This window comes from Otolemur garnettii, unplaced genomic scaffold (assembly GCF_000181295.1).
Source record: "Otolemur garnettii isolate 467f Iridium unplaced genomic scaffold, OtoGar3 scaffold00253, whole genome shotgun sequence".
In the NCBI taxonomy this organism is placed as follows: domain Eukaryota; kingdom Metazoa; phylum Chordata; class Mammalia; order Primates; family Galagidae; genus Otolemur; species Otolemur garnettii.
Genome location: NW_003852648.1, coordinates 613,743 through 631,230, shown reverse-complemented (window position 1 = coordinate 631,230; position 17,488 = coordinate 613,743). Strand labels below are relative to the sequence as shown.

General features: G+C 41.1%; 3 pseudogenes; all 3 read right to left on the bottom strand.

Moving 5' to 3' along the window:
* The window catches only part of LOC100943736, a 675,731-nt pseudogene that overhangs the window by 453,568 nt on the left and 204,675 nt on the right, over positions 1-17,488 (bottom strand).
* LOC105888285 lies at positions 11,336-12,066 on the bottom strand (annotated as a pseudogene).
* Positions 13,450-17,288, bottom strand: LOC105888280 (annotated as a pseudogene).

Genomic DNA, 17,488 nt, shown 5'->3' with positions numbered 1-17,488 from the left:
GAATAGCTAAGACATTACTCAGGAATAAAAACAAAGCAGGAGGAATCACCCTACCAGACCTCAGACTATACTATAAATTGATAGTGCTTAAAACAGCAAGGTATTGGCACAAAAGCAGAGAAGTAGATGTATGGAAAGCCAATAGATGAATCCAGCTACCTACCATTACCTCATCTTTGACAAACCAATTAAAAATATTGAGTAGGGAAAAGACTCCCTATTTAACAAATGGTACTGGATGAACTGGCTGGCGACCTGTAGAAGACTGAAACTGGATTTAAACCTTTCACCATTAACTAAGATATAATCTCACTGGATTAAGGACTTAAACTTAAGACATGAAACCATAAAAATACTAAAAGAAAGTTCAGGGAAAAGTTTTCAAATTCTTATTTAAAATAATAATACCCAGAAAAACAAAATAAAAATAAACTGATTCAAGGAATCTACTCTAAAAAGGAAATGCAATAATACAAAGTTTCAAGAATAGATGACTACAATGTTTAATTGTCACTGTGCACTGATGGAGAACAAGCATTTTGAATAATTGGTATATGGTGTATTCCACAAGTTTTATAGAAAACACATTATAATCATGAATAAAGGACTCTAATTAAAACAATGTAGTAGGTATTTTAAGCCACTAAATATCATGTTATTAATACACTGATGCTATTAGTATAGAAAATAAAAAGACCACACTCCAGCCTTTAGAGGAAAAAAACTTACATTTTAAAATAAAGATAAAAATATCATTTTCCTACTAGATGGTAAGAGTAACTGATATATGAAATAAACATTTGGAACCACTGGGTAAGCAAAATGAACACAACCTTATCCCAAGAAACAGAAGAATGGCCATGAAACACATGGAAAAATGCTCATTATTACTAATCATCAGAGAATAGCAAATCAAAACTGTTGAGATATCACCTAACCCCAGTGAGAATAACCCACATCACAAAATATCAAAGCTTCAGATGTTTGCAAGGGTGCAGAGAGAATGGAATACTTTACCCTGTTGGTGGAATTTCAAACTAATACAGCATTTTTGGAAAGTATGGAGAATGCTCAAAGAGCTAAAAGTAAACCTTCCATTTGGTCCCACAGTCCCACTACTAGGTATATACCCAGAAAGAAAGAAAAGAAAAATTTTTACCATAAGGGCATATATACTTCAATGTTGATAGCAACTCAGTTCACAATCACAAAGATGTGAAAATAACCCAAGTGCCCATCAACCCATGAATGTATTCATAAACTGCAGTATATGTACACCATGAAATTAAAATGATAATAGTTACTATTATTATTAGCTGAACCTTGTCATACATGCCTGTAGTTGTGGCTATTAAGGAGGCTGATGTGAAAGTATCACATGAACTCGGAGTTTGAGGTTGCAGTGAGTTATGATCAGCCATTGGACTTCAGGTAGGGCAACACAGCAAGAACTTATCTTAAAAAAATGGTTTAACACACAGCTCTTAAAAAATATGTACAGATATTCCCATATCCTTAAATCAATGAAAGTGGTGTCAGATAATTTAGTCACTTACAACCCAGGAAAAGACGTTTGATTCTTAACTAAGTTCTAAGGAAGATCATTGCAAGTGGTTGGAGAGTTGTTAGATAATGTAAGAGTTTGGAACAAAAGATGCACCAATGTGAGAGAGAAAAAAACATACTCAGCCTTCAGAAAAATTTTTCTATTGACGCAGACCTTCCCAAAGCACTTTTTAAAGTCTGGCTTTCTTCTTGACTTTTGGACCTCTCAGCTGTGTTACCTCCTTTGTTCATTCTCACCTCCCTGGGTTTTTAGCTGTTGTCTCCCCTCTCTTCACTTTCTAGGGCTCTTTTCTTTGCTCCAGACATGTGATCAGGTTTGGCTTAGAGGCAACAAGACTTGTTTTATTAGAAAGAATTCACATGACACTTCCTGTGTGTTATCCAATTACCAATCTCATAATGTCCTTAGTAGAGAACAGGGAACATTATAGAAGTTTTACAAATTTTTCCAAAAACTTTACTGATCCTTTAGAATAATAACAAAATAGTTCAAATTGATAGCTCCTGAACTCCTCTTTCCACTACCACTGAATCAATAATAAGTGGTGGAAACTGGATTTCAAGGTGCAGACCATTTCTAGAATTTCTAGAGTTACCACCAAAGTGAAAGATACAAATCAGCTTAAGAAAGGGGGAGGTTTGTTGAAAGACAAAATCTAAAAATTTTCTGTTTTACATCAACATACCTCCATTTTTTTTTTCAAATATGGTAATAAAACTCTGATGCAAAGCAGAAATTCCCAAGCAGCAATCTACAAAAAAAGAAAGTGATGGCCTTAGTGTGGAATGAAGTTATCCTCACCCAGGGAGACAGGTTTCTGTAGTTCTCTCTCATCACATCCCTGAACAAAGTCTGCTGAGCAGTGTCCAGGCATGCCCACTCCTCTGGAGAGAATTCTATAGACACATCTCTGAATGTCAACAATCCCTGAAAACACACACATATTTACCAAGTGGTCATAGAGAGAGTCCTTAATTTCACAGAGAATAAGAAAGTTACAAGAACTGTTTCTGATACATGAGTGACTGGGATTATTCATAAGATTTTGTTTAAACATCAATGTTTACTCATCTCACAAGAAAGTGTGGGGAAAACTCGTGATGATATTGAAGTGGGGAAAGATTTTATGACAAAGACTTCAGAGTCCATTGCAACAACAACAAAAATTAACAAATGGGACTTATTTGAGCTGAAAAGCTGCCCAGCTAAGGACATAACAAGTAAAGGAAAAAGACAACCTTCAGAATGGGAAAAATATTTGCAGGGTATCATTCTGACAAAGGGTTTATTCAAGAAAATATTCATTACAGTATATTTTTAATCTGAGGAATGAAGATGGCATGAGATGCATGTAACTGGTCTACATATAGCTTTCTGGATGATAAAAAAAATTCACATGTACCCTTGTAAGATGCACCATAGGTATGGTCCTACCAATTACCCTCCCTCCACCCATCCTGCCCCCTCCCCTCCCCTTCCATTCCCCATATTCTTGAGCTATAATTGGGTTATAACTTTCCTATGAAAGCTATAAATTAGTTTCATAGTAGGGCTGAGTACATTGGATACTTTTTCTTCCATTATTGAGATACTTTGCTAAGAAGAATATGTTCCAGCTCCATCCAGGTAAAATATGTCTCAACACAATAACTAAGAAAATGCCATGAAAGCTATGTTAACCAGTTTGATGAAAATATTTCAAATTGTATATAAAACCAGCACATTGTACCCCATGACTGTATTAATGTACATATAATTTAATAAAAAAAGAAAAAGAAAAAAATTAATATATTAAAAAAATTGAAGGCATCCAGGTATATATTTTGCATACTGTATTCATACCTTATATAACAAGATGTATGTATTTTTGATATAGAAAAATATAGTGAATTAAAAGTATCTCTGAAATTTTAATGTGTACAAAAATGAACTGAAGATCCTTTTAAAATATAGTTTCTAACTCAAGAGATCTGGGGTGAGTTGTGGTTTCTACATTTCAAAAAATTTCATCACTGCAGTCAAAACTTCTGGCGCCAAAAGAATGTTGTGTCAAGTATCCAGTAAGTGATAGACTCTGGTTTTATCTCAGTTCCTCTGACTAGTGAAGAAAAAAGAGAGTATTTATTTTACAAAGCAATCTAGAAGCAAGGAACAACTAAGGGAAGCTTCTAGATTAAATGTGATAGTTTGAGAACATCAGTCAGCAAACCTCCCCCACAATATTTGTTAATGATAAAGAGAAAAAATAATTAACTTTATAGTGAAGTAATTAGAGAGCAATTTAACCAAGTGAATGAAATTAACATCTACTGTAATGGGCCAATTTGTATTAGGTACCACTAAACACAGGAGAATAAATCACTGCTGTGATAGTAGTAACCAAAAACATAATAATAAAAAACACTAGTTTTATGCAAAGTTCATGCTACAGATAGCTCCCATTTTCTGTAATCTCTTATAGTTTATTTAAATGGTTTGTCTTTAAATATCTTACAGAGAGTCTATTCTTATTTTTCTTCTTTTCAGAACTTTCTGAGTTACCTTGGGCAATTAATACCATTCACTTTCTACATATTATTAATCTGGTTCTGTGTAGATTCTAATGGAGCATCCAGATGGAATCTAAACAGAACATGTTCCCCTTATTCACTCATATCCCAGAATTATACCCAAACCCCAAAAGGAGTGCTGGACATCCACACTTCTCACTCTCCTATGTTGACCTGTAACAAAGAAAACATTTTCAATATTATAGGTTGTACATTTACTGGGAAATTTGTTTGTGGCATGTATGGGACTTGGACATATAGAATGCTCTGGTACATAGAGGAGAAGGATCCTTGACTGTTGTAACAAAAAGCAGAAAAGTAGTGAAAAGAAACTAGCAGAAACATCAGAAGTAAAGAAGACAGGGGTGGCACCTGTGACTCAAAGGAGTAGGCTGCCAGCTCCATATACCGGAGGTGGCAGGTTCAAACCTGGCCTCAGTCAAAAACTGCAAAAAAAATATGTTTTGGGGGCAGCACCTGTGGTGCAGTGAGTAGGGCCCCAGCCCTATATACTGAGGGTGTTGGGTTCAAACCCAGCCCTGGCCAAACTGCAACAACAAAAAAATAGCTAGGTATTGTGGCAAGCACGTATAGTCCTAGCTACTCAGGAGGCTGAGGCAAGAGAATCACCTAAGCCCAAGAGCTGGAGGTTGCTGGTTGCTGTGAGTCATGATGGCACAGAACTCTATTGAGGGTGACAAAGTGAGACTCTGTCTCTAAAAAAAAAAAAAAGTAAAGAAGAAATGATTCTAAACTTGTAAGTTCAAAATGGCATTCCAGGACAAATAGTAAACACAGATCCTCACCTTTAATATATTGATCTGAGAACCAGCCATGTCTTCCTCTCCTCCTACTCTGGGATTTCTTTTCAGGTGAGATTGTCTAGACAAATTACAATTATACTTTGAGAATAATCCCAGAAAGGAGTCAGTACAATCTCTTTACTTGCTTTTACAATGTTCAGAGGCATGAGGGCCTTCAAGAGCAGAAAAGACTACACTCCCTTCTACATTTTCATAGAAAGCATCAGGTATGATGAACTCCTCAGGGAGACTAAAATGTGAGTTGCTTCTATTCCTACCCTAAGGTGCCCCCTTGCCACACATAACAAAACTTTCTGCAAAAAACCATAACCATAACCGTACTTTCTGCTATGGGCATATGGACCACACTAACCAGCTCCCACCACACAAAGCAGAGCAGATCTTGGTTCCCTCCTCTGCAACAAAGGTTGAATTCAACTCTCATCAATGTACCGTGGAGCACTTGTGCTTGACTTTGGCCCCACTTAGTATCACATGGGGCACTTAATTAGAACCACATAGATGCTTCCACGACCCCAATAGACAGAAACTGGATGAGGAGGGCACAGGTGTTGGTGTTTTTACAAAGTGGCTGTGTGATTCTAATTGGAAGCCTGGGCGGAGAGCCACTTAGCTCTGAAAAATCACCTCTGAAGCTTCAATGAGCATAGAAATCATGTGATATTCTGGGTTCCACTCAGAAAATGTGATCTGCAGGTGTGGGAGGGGTCCATGAATTGGCCTCTTTAACAATTTCCCTGTCAGTGCTGATGTTGCCCCCAGACTCATTATCAGCAGCACTCAGCTGGAGACAGCAGACATAGCAGAGTCCCTTATGCCTACATTTATCACAACACAGTTATGTTCCACAAAGAAGACCACCAATCACCATTCTGTAACTCTTGCTGGCACTTTAAGGTTTACTGTGGCTAGAGAAGGCAGTAATGTCTGAATATATCTGCATTTGGAAAACCACACGTACCTGTGCATTAATGCAAAGTTTGGTCAGCAGGTACTATGTGCTCACAAGCATGGTATTGTCCACTGTGTTGAAACCCTCACATTGTATGAGTTATTCCTTATAATACCCTAACATTTGTACAAAGTGTCCAATAATTCCCAGAAAAGTTGAGATGTAATACTCAGACCTTCTATTTTTAACCTCACACACTGTAATAGGTCACTAGGCAAAAATCTATAAAATTCTGGGCTCCTACTCCAAAAGGTCTTTATGTTTACGAAGTCTATGATGATCTCTAACCCTGTAGAATAGGGTTTTAAAAATCCCCTGGTGTTTTATACATACTCACCCCAAACTCTCGCCGCCTTTTGTGAATTCCAGATAGAGGACAGGTAATGTGTGCAAATTCTAGATAAGATCCAGCTTGCTTTGTATTCTTGGGTGCTATAGTGAGTAAAGAAAAACAAGAAGAGAGATTTCCCTATGGAGCCTATTCTAATGCACTCTGAGGAGCCTCAGGCCTTGGATTCAGATTCAGAGCCAGAGATTTAGGTTGCTAGAAAGGCATAAATTTGGTAGCACTCACTGCATATTCTTTTGCATTTGGGCAAAAGGAAGAGGCAGAAGAGGAGTTTCTCAGATCAACTCATCTGAGTACACATTTGCTCATCCCAGTTGGGGTCAGAGACCCCATATCTCTCAATTATCTTCAAGTCTGCAGAGTCCAGTAGCATTGAGAGAAAGACTGAAACTGCCAATTACTACCTTATGAGAGTATTTCAATAGGAAAATTATCTGAGTATGTTCCACAGGGGACAACAGACCTCAAATAGGCAGAGATACCTTCCTGTGTGCTGATGTGAGATAGCTAAGTTCTGTGCTACAAAACTATGAACAAAGACCTCTAGTGTGAAGCCTGGTGGGCACCTTATGATTTATTTTATTCGAAATATTTTTAGGAAATATAATTAAAATAAATCTTCCCAACACAGAAACTCTAACCATAATGTGAAAAGCAGAAAAAAAAAAAAAAGCCCACTAAATTAAACCAGAATGTGATGTGTCTCAAAAGCAATCTACTGAGAGATTTCAGATATAACAGAAGTCACTTGTTTATAAAACTAGGAAAATTCAATCTTTTAAAAAGTTCTCAAAATAAATGATAATTCCCTTTCAAATAAGATTTGAGATTACTACTTATCATACAGAGTATACCCTAAATTTGTCTGTTAATTGCAATAATCACCTGTGTTTGCTAATTGACTTTATTCTGATAAAAAATACGTATCTGAAGTCTATATAACAAGAGGCAGATTTTTGACTTAAAGCTTGGTGTTACTAAGTTAGAATCCTACCTTCATGTGGAAACTGAGACAGGGCACTATATTTTTTATATTTTATTTCTAAAAGATGGTTGTCAGGTTTACAAAAAATTTCTGATGGTATAAGCCTTTTTTATATTTTGAAAAGATTTAAATAGATTTCAAAGAGGCAAAAAAAATTTCAATGAAATATTTTCTAAATTAAACAATCTAAGGAACGGGAAGGGAGAAAAATACCTTCCTTTATTTTCAAGTTGGAAAATTATGCCTCTTACTTCTACTTTTTTTCCTAAATATTCTACTTTGTATTTATGTTTACAACAGCTAGGTCCATGGGTTTTGTCTGGAACACATGGGTATCTGAAATTCTGTAGGCCTGGATTTAGGAAACTGAAGAGTGGTCTCAAGCACACTGCACATGAAAGCAGGTTTAGTTGGGGTTGGAAATCCACAAAGGAGGAGGTGCTATTAAGGACCCATTTGCCTGGGTGGGGAACAGTGCAAGGTTGGTGGAAGGCCTGGCTACAGACACTGGCTGAGACAGAGCTGATCTCTGGCTCATTCCTGTGTCCACTGAGCCAGATGACATTATGATCAAGTTGTCCAGAATCCTAGACGGACTGAGGAACCTGGTTCCTGTTGCAAATTCAGGGTCAGGTGTGGGGATATGTCAGAAATCCTCTTGGCAACTCTGTGTGTTTTCAGCAGTAAACTCTCAGAGCAAATATTAAGTAGATCTGATTCCTGAGGGTGGAGCTTTGTTCTGGGAAGGACCTAGCACATCTAGTCCTCTAGACACCTGTGTGAAGTTCTGGTGGGAAGCAAGTGTTCTAGAGATGGAATTTCTGAGGGTGGAATTTCTGAGGGAGGGGGCCAAGTCGTTGCGTACTGTGTAGGTGCACAAATGGGCAGACATAACATGGTGGCAGTGAGTTTAGGAGGGGTTCTGCCCTCAGAACTCCTTCAGTCTATGTCTTTAGTCCCTGATAACCCTAGGAGGAGATGTGGAATCACAGGACAATCTGTGATGTGACAGGTTGTATAGAACAGAACCACCTCTCTTCCTCAAGATACTTGAGGTTTCCCTTCAGCTCAGGTCTCTCCTGACCCTACCAACTGAAATTCAAAGGTACTTGGCTACCCTCAAGTCTGCCAGTCTCTCATTGCAGACACTAAGCCACAGTGTCAGAAACTGGAGAACAACAAATAATTTCCTTTCATTTCTTATTTCTCAGGGTGTTTCACCAGAAATTGTTACAGCATGAGCATCAAGGTATGTTCACTCCAGCTTTGTTTGAAAAGGCATCTTATCAAAAAGATACTTGCACTTGAATGTTTATGGCAGGAGAATTCCTAACCACAAAGATATGGAAATAACCCAGGTGCTCATTAAAATTAAATTAAAATTTTAATTAGGTAATAAAATGTGGTATGTGTACACTGTGGGGTAGTACTCAGCCATAAAAAATAGTGGCAATCTAGTATCTTTTGTAATAACATGAATGGAACTGGAGACCATTCTTCTAAATGAAGTGCACAAAAATGAAACAACACCACACATACTCAACACTAAATTGGAAGTATTGTGTCAAACTTAAACGCACATAGGGAAGTAAAACCTGACAGAAATAAGTAGGTGGGAGGCAAGAGGAGCAGTAGAATATGCTCATATTTACTTGGTACAATGCACACATTCTGGGTGAAGGACACACTTTTAAATTTGTCTTAAAATGTACAAAAGCAAATATGTAACCAAAATGTGATACCTCTGCAATATTGTGAAAGGTAAAAAAAAGAGGGGGGGGCACATGAAGCATGGTTCAGTAATGTAAGGCAGGGCCTTTAACAATGTCACCATACTGCATAGGTGATGAGACACAAAACAACTCATGAATCACGGAAAGTAACGAAGCAGATTATAACTTCATTAAGATAAGAGATTCTCTTTCTAAGAGTAGAATGTGAACGTTTTAAAATAATAACTAAGAAAATGACATGAAGGTTATGTTAACCAGTTTGATGGAAATGTTTCAGATTGTGTGTGAAAACCCCACACTGTACCCCAGAAGTGCATAAATGTACATAATTACCATTCAATTAAAAAAATAAAAAATTAAAAAAAGAAGATAAGAGATTCTGTTTTTTCTTTTACTTTGTGAGCATGTGTTTTCTATGACTTGTAGAATCACATCCCACCTCTCCTTTAAATACCTCTATTTTCTCTTTAAAGTGAATGATGTAAATTTGTGAAAAATACATTTGATGTAAATTTGTGAAAAATACATTTTTTCTTGGAGTTCACTAAAAATATGCAAACAATGTAACCTAATAATCTGTATCGTCATACTAAACTGAAATGAAAATGAAGTTTGGGGATAGAGTCCTGCCAGAGTCAGTTAGAAGGAGAGGAGGCCAATCCAGGGATGAAGGATAAGCTTTATTTTATTTTATATTTTGAGGAACAGAGTCTCACTTTATTGCCCTCAGTAGAATGCCATGGCGTCACAGCTCACAGCAACCTCCAACTCCTGGGCTTAGGTGATTCTTTTGCCTCAGCCTCCCAAGTAGCTGGGACAACAGGTGCCCACCACAATGCCCAGCTATTTTTTGTTGTTGTTCAAACCTGCCACCCTTGGTATATGGGGCTGGTGCCCTACCCACTGAGCCACAGGCGCCACCCGATAGGCTTTATTTTAAAGGAGCAGAAAGGAGTCTAACCAGAAGTCAGGTCAGCTCACAGTTTTGTGTTGTTTGTTTGTTTGTGTTTTGGCCAGGACTGGCCAAAACTCACCACCTCCGTCATATAGGGCTGGTACCCTACCTTTTTGAGCCACAAGTGCCACCCCAGCTCACACAGTTTTAAGGGACTTTTATTAGTGTAGTTGGAATGTGGGAGGGGCTCATGAGAGGTGAGAGAAATCATCTTTTCTGCAGAGTGAGATGCTGTGTCCAAGACTGATTTTAGAATTATTGCCTTCCACAGGTGTTTATCTTGCACAAAGGGTTGATCTCTAGTGCCAGCAAGGACCAGGGTAGGGAAACCTGATGCTTCTGAGGAACACCGGCCCTAAAGCATTTCAGGAGGGTGGGGAGGGTGTTGCTGCGGCCATGCTATTGGGTCTATGACCTGCTTCCTATCACTAGCTGTCCTCCCAGTATGGCTACACTCTTGTCAGGGTCATGAAAATTTACAGGAGTATGGGAAGGGGGTTGCTGTAATCATGCAGTTTGGTTTCTGGCCTGCTCTCTTTATCTGACTGTCTTCCAAATAGTTGTACTTTTGTCAGAGTTCTGAGGATTTCTTCCCCACAGAAGGAAGGAATAAATGACTATGCAGATAAAATAGGGAATTTTTATGAGTGAGTCAGACATAACCTCTTTTCTAAACCTGTGGTTTTTCCCCAGGTTCTGCGATTTCAGCAAAAGAGGTGGGGCATTACAGATATCATTGGAAAATGACATCATAAAATAAACCAAAAAGACTTCTCTTATCATGTGTTGGTCCATTTATTCTACAAATATCTACAGAGATTCATGGTTAATAAGTTGTGTTCCTTAGTCTGTGAAGCAGAGTTCCTTTCTGATTGCCACTGATAGCTCATAAAAATAACTCAGTATACAGTCGGGAAGAACCCAGGCAGAGGAGAAAATAAATCACGTACAAAATGTAGAGCCTCCATGGGATGATCTCATGCCAAAGAATGAGTAAATCTCTGATTTCAGTCATTTCATCATTAAATGAGTTGGGGAAAGGGTTTGGTAGAAAATTATTACAAACTTCTTTCAGTCAGTACAAGAGCCTTAGGCCACTCCACAGTCTGCCAGCCTCAAGAGAAATGTGGATCCCAGGGCAGCAGAATGAGGATGAAGTGTGGAGAAGGGACTGGGTGTGTGAGGGGAAGAATAGATCTTGCTCTTGCTCAGGTTGGTCTGGAACTCCTGAGCTCAAGCAATCCCACAGTGCTAGGATTACAGGCATGATCCACTGCACCTGGCCTGCAGCTAGGATTAAAAGATCAAAACTAAAATATTTTCATAAACCTTTGACCACAAGTTTCTGTTTATGTGTTGTATTTACTTAATGTTTTATTTATTTTAATTTACTGACACTTTTCATTTTTAAATTTTGGGGGGGACCTAAAAATATTAGAGATCTAGATTTTATTAGATCCATAAACAAAAACAATTTTAAAAAGCAGTCATAATATAAAATAGCAGCTCCCAGGAACTTCTTCAAGTTTCATCTTCAGAAGTTGACTCAATTCGGTTTGCCTCATTCTTGGAAGCCTCATCAAAATTCTCCACAAGTGGGCGTCACCTGTGACTCAAGGAGTAGAGCACTGGACCCATATACCAGGGGTGGCAGGTTCAAGCTCAGCCCTGTCCAAAACTGTAATTAAAAAAAAAAAATCTCCACAAGATCTGGAACTTCATCATCATCCTCCTCTCCAGTAGCAAGTGGTGCTTTTCCATCTACAGATTGTTTAGGCAGAGCTTTAGCCAGCCTCCTCAAGCTCGTCGGACTGTCTGCACCAAACTGGTTTAAGATGCTCGGTAGCTATTCTGTCAGCTGCTTTGTCTCAGCATGGCCTGTAATGGTGAAAGTGTTTGCTGCCAGAGATGCCTGAACTTTAGGGTTGTTAAAGTGGATCACTGTTCCTTGATTTGTAAACATATTCATCTCTTCAATACCAGAGATATTGTTTACCCCTAACTTCTTAAAGGAGAACTGAAGTTTTTTATCATCTGCTATAGCTGTTCTATGAACCACCTTCTTCTTTGTGTGAGCAGTTCCTTTCCCACCAATGTGCACTTGTGCCTGCAGTTTGCCAAGTTTCTCTTCGTTCATGATAGTTTCTTTCATCTTGTCGCAGCATAAAGGGGCCGCACGGAGGACTAGGGTTGGTACTCAGGGGATCTTGGGTAGACCAGCTGAGTTTAAGCGCACACACGCAGAGATGCAAGATGGCAGCTAGAACTTTAAATATTTTTAATGTTAAAAAAATTACTATAGCTTATTAAACATTTTCTTCTGCTCCCTGAAGTTTTCTTTTCTTTTCTTTTTCTTTACCTTTCTTTTTCTTTTTCCTTGAGACATAGTTTTACTCTGTTGCCCTTTTTTTTTTATCAACATTTTACATACTTTATTGATAGTTGACAAGTGCAACAGTTATACAGTGAAAGCTTACAACTGTGAGAAGAACATGCACAGAAACAAATGCATATAACTACTATACAGGTGATATGCCGAACCCCCTGCTGGGAAAATCCATTTCAGTAACGAGAATGGATCATTTTTCAAAGTATCATTTTTTTCATTCATCCAGCTCAATCGAAAGACTTCAGTAAACAGAGATTTACTTCAGAATAGTCAGCAGCTAGAAGATTTCAGATTACACAATGTAACTGTGCCAAATTCTTAAAATCTCTCTTAGTGTGGTTTTTGTCATGCAGTAGGTTTTTCTGTAGATTGATATATAAAAGACAGCCCACACTGCTTCAGACAGGCAATGAAACATCTAAATTTCAATCTGTACAACCTAAAAAGTAGTTACAGTCCTCTATTGTACAAAATAGTTACACTACGTATACAAATATACAATAAGCAAAACAACCTTCATGGTGAGATAGCCTAGGTCCCAGCTACCTGTCAAAGTTTTGTCACTCTAACAGTTTTGTGTCATCCACTATTTTGGAAAGAGGCACAGTACTATTCTTTTTAATGGATTTTGGTGACAGATGCCAATTTGTACAATGAACTCTGTTCCCTCTCAGTTTAGTCTTTACTTTCCCCTCCCTTTCAAGTTCTTCAAGGGAGGAGAAGAGGGGAGAGGAAAGTCCAGTGAGGAGCTCCATGCTTCATAACCCGGTGGGGTACACTACAGTAAGCAGGGAAGAGAGCTCTTGGAAGTGGGGGTGGGGAGTGGGTAGGGATAGAAAGGCACACAGCTCCTCAGCATTAATTAAACCATTCCTCAGGTATCTGCCAGGATGCATGAAGTCCCAGTATATACACACTGATTCTCTGATTAACCTTTAATTCACTCAACTCAGAGATTTCTTCAAGCCAAAAGCATTGAATGTTTAATACTGGAAAAAAAGAGATAATGGCATGTGTCAGTCTCTCTGCAATGAGCAATGAAATGGGTGACTGTGGAGGTGGGTCCTCCATAGAACGTCTTCTCTGTTCTGTCCAGTTTACAGGCAGCAGTCAGTTCTGCAGGGCAGGGGTGGGCATAGATAGGCACTATGTGGTGAGTCCTGAGCTCTGGGATGCAGGCTGGGCTGGGGGTTGTATGGTCCCCTGGGGCTGCATGGTGGCAGGCGGGGAACCAGTCTGCAGCTGGCCTGAAACTGGACAAGCTGCTCAGTACTGGCCAGTGTCTTCAGTAGATTGTTTTCCTGCTCCAGCTGGAAATTTTTCCTTATTAGTTCGTTTACTCTTTCAGGACCTCCACTTCCTCTCTAACTGCGTACCTTAAACTGCTTTTCACCAGGTCCATAGCTTGCTCAATTTTGTCAATAGCTACCACACTTACACCAGAGGAGCTTTCATTCTTGCCATCCACCAGGGGTGTCGTCAGTGGTAGCACCTTCAATGGAAAAAGAGAAGCAGAAGATGCTCGGCTGCTGCTACTCCCATCTGAAACTGCTGACATTCCCCCATTGTCACTATTGATTATCTGAGGTAAGCAAACTAAGGAGGGCTCCACTGGGCACCTGGCATCTTCAATTTTGCTTCCAATTGCCTGAATTAATGATTGTGCAGAGAACTGAGCAGAATTTAGTGGTATCTGTTGTGCCAGTGGCAAATTTATATTACTTGCTACCAAGGGAGGTTGACTAACCCTTTGGACCAAATTACCATTTTGGGTGTCAGGGTTTTGTGCTATATTCTGTGGTTTAACCAAGTTTGTTGAGGCAGAAGGCAATCCAGAAGGACCAGTTGAACTAACATTATTTGTAACAGAAATGGACCAATGGCTGGCAACAGCTGTGAAACAATTCCTTGAGCTATTTGGCTCTATTTTTTGTGGCTGGGGAGGCACAGTTAACAAGGCACTTTGGGGTACAATAACAAATTGTTGAGGAAGGCTTGCGGCGTTTGAACTCCCTAGTGAATAATCTCAGTTTGAGCAGGTGGAAGGAACTACTTGTGAAGATGGAGGAGCACCTTGCTGAATAACTGAAGGTGGAACTTAGGCAAAGAGCAGCTGCACTGCAGTAGGTATGTTTGTTTGCTGATCAATATTTGCAATCTGACTGCCTGTAGGGACAGCAGACCCTGGCCAACAGGCTGGTCTGAGACCCCTGCAGGTCGTGCTGGGACTTCTATGGGCTGCACTGATAGCTGCATACCCTGTGGCTGAGCCACAGTCACTCTTGCTCCTGCTTCCACTTCTGCAGAACTGGGCTGTCTGGAGGACACTGCTGTTTGAAGAATTGGCTTCTGTTGTACATACTCTGAAGGAGGATTCTGAGTCACTGATTTACCATGGCCTGGGGCCAGCTGGATAGAAACCATTGTTTGCTGCTGTCCATACTATAACTGGTGGGGTTTGCACTGGAGGAGCTGTCTGAGAATATGACAGTTGAGGTTGAGCCAAACTGAAGAGGGAAAGCTGCTGACCTAAATAAGGTGACACCAAATACATTTACAGGTGCTGACTGGATACCTGATGCAGCACTGATAGTGGCTTACAGAGGTACTGGTTGAAGACCTTGATTTTGCTGATAGCTCAGTTCTTGAGGCTGTAATTGTACTTGTGAGATCTGTGACTGAGAAATACTCTGTGGTATACAACTGCTGGAACACTCTGAGGACCGGTGAAATCCATCGGTTGGAGGGTCACACCTTGAAGAGCCAGTTGTTGCTGCTGCTGCACCACCACAGCAGAGGCTCCCATCTCTCCACTTCCCACACTCTCTGTGTAGTGACTCAGTGTGCTGACATTACTGTTCAGTGAACTCCCACTAGTGCTCTCCCTCTCAGAAGTCACTTCTATCTGGTTTTTACAGTCTCCACTGTCTTATTTATCACCACACCTTCTGTAGCAGGTACAGCATTTTCTTTTTTCATAGAACTCAATGCAAGTCCATCTACCTTTTTTAAAGGGCTTAGAACTAGAATCTAACTTCACCACTCTGAATTTGATGTGTTAACTGTTGGTTGTTGCCGCTGACTTGAAACAGATCCCACAGTCATCCCTGAAGCTGCACTGGGGACACTGTTAACAGTGGAGGAAGTACTAGCACCATCGCCCATGCCACTCAAGATATTCACATTAACACCACTAGTAACTACAGGCCCAACCCTGATATTAGCAGCACTAGGAATATTGCTTGTATTTATATTAGTATTGTCAAATACACTGCTTGTCACATTAGGAGTAAAACTACTCACAGCACTAATGGTAACATTATTCATTGTATTTGTGCCTGTAACAGAATTTATATGTATACCGCCTGTAGTACTTGGAGCATGGATATTAGTCATTACAGATGCAAGTGAGCCACTGGATGATACAGCAGAAGTTAGTGCAACAGCTCTAACATTGTCAGAGCTTCCAGTTATACAGAGTTTTCTGGAAATTGAGCTTGAGTGTGACCCTCCAGGAATGGATGCACTAGCCACAGCAGTGTGAGGTGGATGGTGGTGCCCATGATGAATGTGATGGTGGTGATGCAGGTGGTGTGGATGAGCATTCCCATGGATCACAACGTTCAGTTGTGGAAGGTGAGGCAAATGAGGCTGAGGAAGATGGGGCTGATTGGGAGAGACTAACTCCAGTGTTTCGGCTGTCTGGAAGTTATTTAGAGTCTCTTCTGAGGAGCTTCATTCAGGGTCCCCTAAGTCAGTAGTCCTGGAAAGTGATACATCAGGGATCTCGGGAGAAGAGAGATTTTCAGTGTGAGATTCATCCAGATCATCATAGCTCCCAGCGTTGCAGGAAAACGAGGCCCAACGGAAAGAAAGAGCACCCAAACACCATAGTTATAAGAGGAAGGGCTTTATTTATCTGCCGGGAGCTTACAACATAGAAGATTTCCAAAGATTTCCAAATGGCTGTGCTCCCCAACTGGCTTGGTATTTCCCTTTTTATTGACAGTCAAAAAGTTCCACTCCATGGGTGCCCTTCACATTGGCCAGTTTGAATCAAGTGAGAGATGCTAGTCCAGCCCCTACAGAACTACAGGATTTTACAGAACTTGGAAATTTTCAGGTTCCAGGAGGTTAAGCCTATAAATTCCCAAGAACTGAGTCACCATGGAGAGGGCCCTGCAGGTGCATCCTCGTGGTCTCACTGAGAAGACCTGTTCTGCCAGAGCTCGCCCCTCTCCAGTATCCTCTCTCACCAGTATCCTCTGCTATACTGTTGTTAGAGCTGATTCTGGCAGAGATCTGTGCCGGCGGAACGCTAGTTATTTGGAAGCTACTTTTCTTTTTCATTTGAATTCCGCCTGGTTAGAATAGGCTGTGCCTGCAGCTGAGCTTGCGAAAGGAGGTTCAGGCTTTGTGGAGGTGGAGGCGGTGGTCCCGACTTAGAAGATGCTGCAAGAGGCGGTGACTGGAGCAACAAAGGAGGAGGAAAATCCTTGGAAGACGTGGCCCTGCTACTAACGCCGGTACCTGCTGCACTGAGAGCAGAGGCGCTGCCACTAACGCTGTCCCTTCGAGGGAACATTGCCCGGTGCGCCATCTTCCTAGCTCTACTGTCTGCTGCGGCGGTGGACTCAGGCGGTTGGTGCACTGTGTTAGGTACCCGGGGACGGAAGGGGCGAGTGCAACTTCCTTCAGTACCATAATCTTTGTATTCCAGACGCCGGAGAGGAAAGCCGCACCTGACGCTCGGCCCGGCGCCATTCCTCCTTCTCTGGAAGGCGCCGGCCGCTCCTGCTTTCGAGGGCAAAGCCTTTGAACCTCCCTGGGCTCGCAGTAACTGCTCCGTGAGGAAACGCTGGCCGTGGCTGCAAGCGGGGCGGCGGCAGGGCGCCCGGCACGGTGAGCCTAGCAACCAGGCGCGAGTGCGCTCGCAGAGAAGCCGGGTCCTCGCGGTGGCAGCGGGAGCCCAGGGACCTCTCCATCACTGGCAGCCGTGGAGCCTGAGCATTTTCCACCCTCGGGGCAGGCGCCTCGGCTAGGCACACGTCCTTGGGGAGAAAGGGGCCGGCGCCCGAGCCTCCCCGGAGGGCGGCGGGACGTGCACTACAGCAAGGGGGTGCTACCCTCACTTGTCCTCTTCCCCCGCCGCCGGCTCGACCTGATCCAGCGGCTCCCGCTGCGG